Source organism: Eretmochelys imbricata, chromosome 1 (genome assembly GCF_965152235.1).
Source record: "Eretmochelys imbricata isolate rEreImb1 chromosome 1, rEreImb1.hap1, whole genome shotgun sequence".
Lineage (NCBI taxonomy): Eukaryota > Metazoa > Chordata > Testudines > Cheloniidae > Eretmochelys > Eretmochelys imbricata.
Genome location: NC_135572.1, coordinates 214,573,308 through 214,582,900, shown reverse-complemented (window position 1 = coordinate 214,582,900; position 9,593 = coordinate 214,573,308). Strand labels below are relative to the sequence as shown.

Genomic DNA, 9,593 nt, shown 5'->3' with positions numbered 1-9,593 from the left:
TGAAAAATGTTTCATGACCATTTTATGAGATTTAACACAAAATTAAAGTTGGCTACTCAAGCCTTCTAAGAAGCACTATGTCTACATCCGTTTTGGTTTCATGTTATAATTTTGTACAACTCTGTTAATGAACTTCTTGAATGCATTGCATTCATCTTTGGTGGCTTCTCTTGTGTCTGGTACTTCCGTTCCTTCAACTGATATGCTCATTAGTTCATTCTCATGATCAGGCAGAAGGCGACTTCTTTCAGAACACAAAATTCTATTCAATGAGGAAAAAGAAAGCTCAGCTGTAGCTGTTGTGACTGGGAGTAGCAAGGGATGAACTCCTACTTCTTTCAGCCCAGGACACGGAACACAAAGATCAGGTCGAGCCACTAGTTGAAGTCAAATCTTCATTCATTCGTCGCATGATATTCCACTCTATGCTCAAATTCTCTATTCTGTCCTGATCACATGGCAGTCCCATTGCTGGTAGTGTCTCACTCCACTCAACTGTCAGTGTTTTATAGGACAGGCATCTGTAAAAGCTACATAGAGGTTGAGTAAAATCTAGAAATCGCTGTTGTAGATTTTTAAGAATCAAGTCTGTGTACTTTTTCAGTTGTCTTAACAAACACTTCTTGTCTTCTTCACTTAAGGATTGAATATAAATGCCTTCATTAGTCAACTTCTGGACTGAAGTCTTTGCTTCTTCCAGTACTTTTTCAATGGATAGCTCTCTGATTGATCCAAATGTAGCTTCTACCCCTGACATCAAGATAAAGTACACAATGACTTAATACTTGATGCCCATTTGCATCAGTGCATTCATTAGCCATGTATGCAAATTTTTTGAATGTGGTGAGAGAGTTTCTTCACTTTTTCAACTGTTAAGTCTTTTTCACTGTTGCACCACATGCTTCTAGCCAGTCAGTTGAGTTTCTTGCAGAAAGATAGTGAGCTTCCTGCACGTTGATGCACTCCAGAGGCCTGGTGTTTTGCAGCCTTTTCACGTAGTTTGTCAGCATTGGTTTTGCTGATCGGTTTGACAAACCAAGCTCCTCCACTTTTACCAGTTATAGCATTGGGAAGCTTTCCTTCTTCGCAAGCTTTCTTGCAAGAGGTGCACCAGTAGCCATCTTTTGTAACTTCAATAAATGGGAACACTTTGATCGACAAACATCGGGAAATACCTTTAGGTTTTGGAGACAATGTTTCTTCAATAGATAGCTGTATTTGTGCTTCAGGTTGGTCAGATGTAGATACACAACTTGAACCTTCAGTTGACATGTTGATATATTCTTGGTTCTTGATGTGTTCTTCACCTTGGTTAGTTTTTGAGGCCTTTGAGTGGCCTTTGTTGTATTGTTTTTTGTCTTTTCATTTTCACTGTGACCTGCAACATACAAAAGAGATATGAATAAAGTAAATGTTTTGTTAAGATAATGCAAGTTACACCAAAACACATAACAGGTCTAGATTTCTAAAAAATATATAATTTAAAAAAAATGTATTTAATTTAAATTGACTTTTGAAAAGTAAGCCATCATGGGATAAGAGGGAAGTCCTCTCATGGATCAGTAACTGGTTAAAAGATGGGAAACAAAGGGCAGGAATAAATTATCAGTTTTCAAAATGGAGAGAGAGAAACAGTGGTATCCCTGAGGGGGTCGGTACTGGGACCATTACTGTTCAACATATTCATAAATGATCTGGAAAAGTGGGTCAACAGTGAGACGGCAAAATTTGCAGATGATACAAAACTATTCAAGATAGTTAAGTCCCAGGCAGACTGCGAAGAGTTACAAAGGGATCTCACAAAACTGGGTGACTGGGCAACAAAATGGCAGCTTAAATTCAATGTTGATAAATGCAAAGTAATGCAGATTGGAAAACAATCTCAACTATACATACAAAATGATGGAGTCTGAATTAGCTGTTAACCTTCATGAAAGAGATCTTGGAGTCATTGTGGATCTTGTAGGTCCATCAGTGGCTATTAGCCAGGATGGGGAGGGATGCAACACCATGCTCTGAGTGTCCCTAGCCTGTTTGCCAGAAGCTAGGAATGGGCAACAGGGGATGTATCACTTGATGATTACCTGTTCTGTTCATTCCCTCTGAAGCACCTAGCCTTGACCACTGTCGGAAGACAGGATACTGGGCTGACCCAGTATGACCATTCTTATGTAGAAATTAATTATAATAATAAAAATGTTTGATACAGAAACTCCCCAACATAGTAACCTCTCAAGATAGCAACAGTGTGAGATAACAACCTTGGCAAATAATGCATATTAAAAACCTTGGCCTACTAGGAAACATATGTATATAAGTTTCCATTCCCAGTCACAAATCTAGCATTCTGGAGCAAAGTCACTAAAATATAGTCCAACAAACAAATGTTTATTTAACGTGCCCCTCACTTTTCCCTCCACCACACCCCACTCACTGGTGTTGTCCTTGATCAGTGGAGACTCAGAGTTGAACTCCATTGTCCAACAGCAACAAAGACCTTTGTGTGCACATTGTGAGATCCTTGTTGCAATCTGCATTCAATACTTCTAAAGTGTCAGTGACAAGTGTCTCCTCATCGAAAATTTTACAAGCGTACACTGCAAATTTTACAAGCATACACTCAATATATTGAATAGTACCAGACCCACAACTGATCCCTGCAGGACCCCTCCCAGTTTGACAACAAATCATTCATAATTACTCTTTGAGAATGGGCTTTCAAGCAGTTGTGAACCCACCTTGTAGTAATTATAGCATGAGGACCTGAAATAGTGAAATGAGCCAGACTGGCATGGACTTTTGTGACAATAAGTGGGAAATGTGTTTTAGGGGTCCAGGCTTGCTGAGTGGGTTCCCTGAGGACTCCCTGAGGAGTGGTTAATGGAAATTCCCCAACAACTCCTATGTAAAACTCAGAGTTTGAAGCTTCGTCCCCAGAGAGGAGGCAATTGATCGGTCTTAGCTTTTCAGGAGGCCAGAGATCAAAGGCGTAAGCTATATACCAGGGGTGGCCAAACGTACCAACCCTCTAGGCCACATACAATAATTTTGAGAAGCTTGAGAGCCAGGTGCGCCTGCTGGGGCTTGGGGCTTCAGCCCTACTCCTGCTGAAGCCCTGAGCCCTGGTAGGTGTTCCCTACAGGGCTGAAGCCCTGAAACCCCCCTCCCTGTTGGATAGAAGACCCTAACCCCACCAGTCCACCTGAGGACAGAAGCCCCGAGCTTTCCTCAGTCTGTTAGGCAGAGAAATGGCCTGGGGGGTGGGGAGCCTGCGAGCTGCAATTTAACTGTAAAAGAACCGCACGCAGCTCATGAGCCGCGTTTGGGCCACCCCTGCTACACACAGAAACAGATGAACTGTGGCAGGTTGTTCTTCTTGATCTGACACTTGACATAACTTGTAATGAAGGGAGCAAGTTGGGGGACAAAAGTGCAGTTAACTCTTAAACTGTGACAGTAGCAATCATTTCTTGAAGTGATGTATCAGGTACAAAGGAGTCACTGCAAGGCTGGGAATTAACAGCTGATATCTTTAAGGAACCCCCAATTTCTGCTTCCACATTTTGAATGCTGCATGTAATCTGCTCCAGAGGTTGATCCAATATGTTATCTTCCTTCACCAGCAGGTATGATGTTCCCCTGTTAAACTGTTTATAAAATAGCTCTTCACACAGGATTCTCTCACAGCTTCCAACCAGACCCCTCTTTGCATTTGTAACCCTTCTGCCAGGCAGAGTTGACAGCAACAAGGGCCGGGTTCAGTACATAGGGGTTTCTTTTCAACAATACAATGCAAAACTGGCTCAAGCCCCCACCCAGTGACCTGGGAAAATTACACACACACCCCTGGGCACCTCAAAGAGGCAATGCTTCCCCTCTCACAAGCTGAGAGTCTCAGTGTAGCAAAAACAACTCAGCATTAAATTGGGAAAACACCACAACCAGGGTTCATAAACACAAACCATGAACCAGAAGACCCACCCCGAAGTAGATTGGACCATGTCCTTTCCCTTTGGTTCTTGAGTCCAGCAACCCAAAAGTCACCCCACTCACAGTTGCTGTCCTTAGTCAGTGCAGCCCCAGAGGTCAGAAGTTCATCTACAGAGTTTACCTCCCAGCCTGGGTGGAAGGGTGGGGGGGTCTGGAGGCACCTTACATGCTCCACTGCTCAGGCCACATGGGTGAAAGCATCTAAGGCCTTCCCCGACAGTAACAGAGCCAGGCACAGTACGTCTGCCTGCCTTCCCTGGTTCAACTCACACCACGTTTTAAAAACTTTTAAAAACTCACTCATGTCCTCCCCTTCCCTAAGTGAGGAAATAATCTGGAGTTCACAACACCCAGGGAAACAGGTATATGGGCTCTAACAACATGTACTGGATGAAACTATAGGGGCAGTTTCTCCATTTCCAGTTCATGCTGAGGGCCCTTTTCTCTCTCCTCGCTCTCCTGCTGTTGTTGCTTCTCCAACCCAGGTCTGCAAGTTGCTGGGTTTCCAAGTGCAGTTTGTCATTCACTGATTGTAATTGCTCCTCCGCAACGTGGTGACGTTTCCACAAAAGCTGCTGAAAGTGCATTCAGTCTGTGAGGAAGCAGGGCCTGCAGCAGAGCCAGTCTCTAGGCAATCTAAGGAGCGCAGCTGGCCTGTACTAGGCTGCCTGACTGGTTACCTCACCTGACAGGTGGGAAGTGTGAGCAGAGCAGCTCTTACACCCAGCAGCAGCAGTTCAGTAGCTGCTTAGAGCATTTTTCTATGATTGTGCCTGTGCCTGCATGTTCCCAGCCTAGTTCCAGCTCTGCTCCTGCCTTGGCCCCAGCCTTGCACTGCCTTGCCTCTCTGCAGGCAAGTTGTTTTTGATCCTTAGCTCCAATTCCTGACTTTGGCTCTGGCGTCTGGTCTCTGCTGCTGATCCCTGCTTGAAGCACTGGGCACAAGCCCTTTGTGACTCTAGCAGGCCAGGTGCCAGCTCTTGCCAAAGCTGCAGGCATGAGCTAAGATCTGACAAACTCACAGCTGGACACCAGACCAGTTCATTGATGTGTTAATGTTGCTCAGAATAGGTGTTAGTCTGATAAGAATGTGTTTAGTGTTTAGACTCTGTAGGATGTTTGCAGGGTGCTGCATGCGTCAATCTGATCTCTAATGTCTGTATTCCATGCTGTAAGGAATTAGGTAAGGGCTGCTTTATAACTTTCAAAATGTTTGCTCTAAACTTGTGTAAGGGGACTGTTGTCCCCTTACTAAAACTCAATGGGCGTGTTTTGGTTGGTTAGGTCCCAGTACCAAAAGAAAGGGGAAGGGTCAATGGGAAATCAGGACCCTGAGACTGACAGTCCCCAGGAACCACGGGGAACGTAAGAACAGCCATACTGGGTCAGACCAAAGGTCCATCAAACCCAGTCCTCTGACAGTGGCCCAAAGGGAATGAACAGACAGGTTATCATCAAGTGATCCATGCCCTGTCACCCAATCCCAGTTCTGGCAAACAGAGGCTAGGGATACCATTCCTGCCCATCCTGGCTAATAGCCGTTGATGGACCTATCTTCCATGAATCTCTCTAGCTCCCTTTTGAACCCCCTTATAGTATTGGCATTCACAACACCCTCTGGTAAGGAGTTCCAGAGGTTGACGGTGCGTTGCGTGAAAAAATACTTTCTTGTGTTTGTTTTAAACCTGCTACCTATTAATTTCATATGGTAGCCCTTTGTTCTTGTATTAGGAGAATGAGTAAATAACATTTCCTTATTTACTTTCTCTATACCACTCATGATTTTATAGACCTCTATCATATCCCCCCCTTAGTCACCTGTTTTCCAAGCTGAAAAATCCCAGTTTTATTAATCTCTCCTCATACGGAAGCCGTTCTATACCCCTAATAATTTTTGTTGCCCTTCTCTGAACCTTTTTGTTAGGGGGCTTATTCCTTCACCCACTTACTTCCCTGGTCCTTCTCGCATGAACAGAGAGCAACAATACCCGAAGTCCAAAGGTGCAAACAATTCAATGTTTATTGGGGTGAACTTCCAGCAAGCATGATTCCAGTTTCCTTCCTTAGTATCCTTCCCAGTATCCTTAGTATCCTTCCCAGCTCTGACACCACAGAGCCTTACACCTGTGTCCCTGTTCCCATTACTACCCTTAGCCAAACATGATTCCAACTTCCTTACTCCCATTCCCTGTTCCCATTTCCCCCTTTAGCAAAACATGATTCCAATTTTCTTACCCCCATTCCCTGTTCCCATCTCTCTCTCTCTCTCTCTCTCTCTCTCTCCCTCCCTTCCTTCCTCCCTCCCCCACCCACCCCCATGCCCATGCCCACCCACATCCAGTCACTTCCTCATTGACTACAGATTATATAGTAAAACTTGAGTTCTGCTTAGCTATACCTTAACCAATCATTTTCCTGAAATTTAACTAACCAATCCTAACATATTGTAACATGATTATGTAACCAATTATATCCCACCACCTTGATTAGTTTACACCCAGCAAAATTAATTATACAGCAGACAGGAACAATCACAGAACCAGACAGAGATTATACAGACAAACAATAGGGAAATGGGGACTACAGTGATAGAACAACAAAGAAATGAGGATTTCACATCCCAGCTATTGATAAGTTAGTTCTTGCCAGACAGGATGCTATCAAACTAAGTTTCCTTTTACATTTTCTAGGCACTTCCCTTTCTCTGGAGGTGACAGGAACTATCAGGACAGGATTGTATTCCTAACAGCCGAATAGCACCTTATTTCAGTGTGACTAGTTTGGAATGTGAGGATGTTACTGTTTGCTTCCCAGCTTATGGCTGCCTCTGCTGCTTAGCCAAAGGCCTTAGCCTAAGAACAGGGCCTCAGACTGTCACAGTAAGAGAAGGCCCTTACACCAGCAGACAGTGATTTTGATTCTTTCTTTTATACCTCTATCACTAGCCAAGTGATCAGAATACACCTAGATTCTTAGAGTACAGGCCTTTGCAGACAGGCCTGAATATCTATGTCCTAACACTTTTCCAATTCCAATATATCTTTTTTGAGATGGGGAGACCACATCTGCACTCAGTATTCAAGATGTGGGCGTACCATGGATTTATATAGAGGCAATATGATATTTTCTGTCTTATTATTTATCCCTTTCTTGATGATTCCCAACATTCTGTTCCCTTTTTTGACTGCCGCTGCACATTGAGTGGATGATTTCAGAGAACTACCCACAATGACTCCAAGATCTCTTTCTTGAATGGTAAAAGCTAATTTAGACCCCATCATTGTTTATGTATATGTATAGTTAGGATTATGTTTTCCAATGTGCATTACTTTGCACTTATCAACATTAAATTTCATCTGCCATTTTGTTGCCCAGTCACCCTGTTTTGTGAGATCATTTCGTAGCTCTTCGCAGTCTGCCTGGGACTTAACTCTCTTGAGTAGTTTTGTATCATCTGCAAATTTTGCCACCTCACTGTTTACCCCTTTTTTCAGATCGTTTATAAATATGTTAAATAGGACTGGGCCCAGTACTGATCCCTGGGGGACACCACTATTTACCTCTCTCCAGTCTGAAAACTGACCATTTATTCCTACCCTTTGTTTCCTATCTTTTAACCAGTTACCAATCCATGAGGGAACCTTCCCTCTTATCCCATGACTGCTTATTTTGCTTAAGAACCTTTGGTGAGGGACCTTGGCAAAGGATTTCTGAAAACCTAAATACACTATATCCACTGGATCTCCTTTGTCTGCATGCATGTTGACCCCCTCAAAGAATTCTAGTAGATTGGTGAGGCATGATTTCCCTTCACAAAAACCACGTTGACTATTTCCCAACAAATTATGTTCATCTCTGTGTCTGATAATTTTGTTCTTTATGATAGTGCCAATGCTTCAGTTCTGCCAGATTGACAGGGCGGGCAGGCTAATCAGGGACTCAGGAGAACGGGGGGGTCCCATCCTCCGTGTGAGCTGGAATTGCTTGGGTCAGACATAGTGAGGCCCAGCTAGGGAGAAAGCAGGGGCCCAAGATGAACTGGGGAGCAGAGCTGTGCCAGGTCCAGAGTGATCGGAAAAGCAGCTCAGGAAGCAGAGTCACAGAAGCAGCCCACAGTGCAGACTTGTCCTGGGAGCAGAGCTGCAGCAACCAGCGCCAGAGGGGCCAGAGAAGCAGCCCAGGGAGCTGGAGGCAGAGCAGCAGCAGCAGCAGCAGTGCTGAGGCGGAGCGGAGCTGGAACTGGAGCAGTCCGGAGCCAAGTGCGGTGAGCAGCTGGGGAGAGTGAGGGGGACCCTGGGCAACGGGCCCAGCGCAGGGAGATCCCACCAGCCAAGAGGCCCTGAAGGCCAGACTTGGAGGGGGATCGTAACCCCGATGGGGCAGAGGCGATGCTGGGAAGAAAGGTCCTGCCACCTACAGCCTGAGAGCGTGTGGCCATCACCAGAGCAAGTGTCCGACCCGCAGCATCCCTGCAGCACAGCCAGAGTCTGAGAAGGAGGCCTGGGACTTGTGAGGAACAGACTGAACTTCCCTTACATTCCGGAGATGCTGGTTGTGATGACCCCTGTTAGGGGGCTTATTCCTTCATCCACTTACTTCCCTGGTCCTTCTCGCATGAACAGAGAGCAACAATACCCAAAGTCCAAAGGTGCAAACAATTCAATGTTTATTGGGGTGAACTTCCAGCAAGCATGATTCCAGTTTCCTTCCTTAGTATCCTCCTTCCCAGCTCTGACATCACAAAGCCTTACACCTGTGTCCCTGTTCCCATTCCTGCCCTTAGCCAAACATGATTCCAATTTCCTTACCCCCATTCCCCCCCCCCACACAAACACACACTTCCTGACTGACTGCAGACTATATAGTAAAACTTGAGTTTGGCTTAGCTATACCTTAACCAATCATTTTCCTGAAATTTAACTAACCAATCCTAACATATTGTAACATGATTATGTAACCAATTATATCCCACCACCTTAATTAGTTTACACCCAGCAAAATTAATTATACAGCAGACAGGAACAATCACAGAACCAGACAGAGATTATACAGACAAACAATAGGGAAATGGGGACTACAGTGATAGAACAACAAAGAAATGAGGATTTCACATCCCAGCTATTGATAAGTTAGTTCTTGCCAGACAGGATGCTATCAAACTAAGTTTCCTTTTACATTTTCGAGGCACTTCCCTTTTTCTGGAGGTGATAGGCATTATCAGGACAGGATTGTATTCCTAACAGCCCAATAGCACCTTCTTTCAATGTGACTAGTTTGGAATGTGAGGAGGTGACCGTTCACTTCCAGCTTATGGCTGCGTCTGTTGCTTAGCCAAAGGCCTTAGCCTAAGAACAGGGCCTCAGACTGTCACAGTAAGAGAAGGATCTTACACTGGCAGACAGTGATTTTGATTCTTTCTTTTATACCTCTAATTAGCCAAGTGATAAGAATACACCTAAATTCTTCGAGTACAGGCCTTTACCGACAGGCCTGAATATCTATATCCTAACAACCCCGTACCACAGAGGGGGGTGACGTGTTTTCCTTTAACCTTTCCCAATTTTTCCTTATCTTTTTTAATTGATTGCTGTTTAATAAATTGT

The 9,593-nt window shown here is 44.5% G+C and overlaps 1 long non-coding RNA gene across 1 annotated transcript in view; it reads right to left on the bottom strand.

Moving 5' to 3' along the window:
• LOC144268567 (uncharacterized) overlaps positions 1-9,593 on the bottom strand; it is a 40,740-nt gene that overhangs the window by 28,586 nt on the left and 2,561 nt on the right. The window contains exon 2 of the long non-coding RNA XR_013346793.1: positions 1,193-1,378. This is a non-coding gene — a long non-coding RNA (uncharacterized LOC144268567). The remainder of the gene's footprint in view (positions 1-1,192; positions 1,379-9,593) is intronic.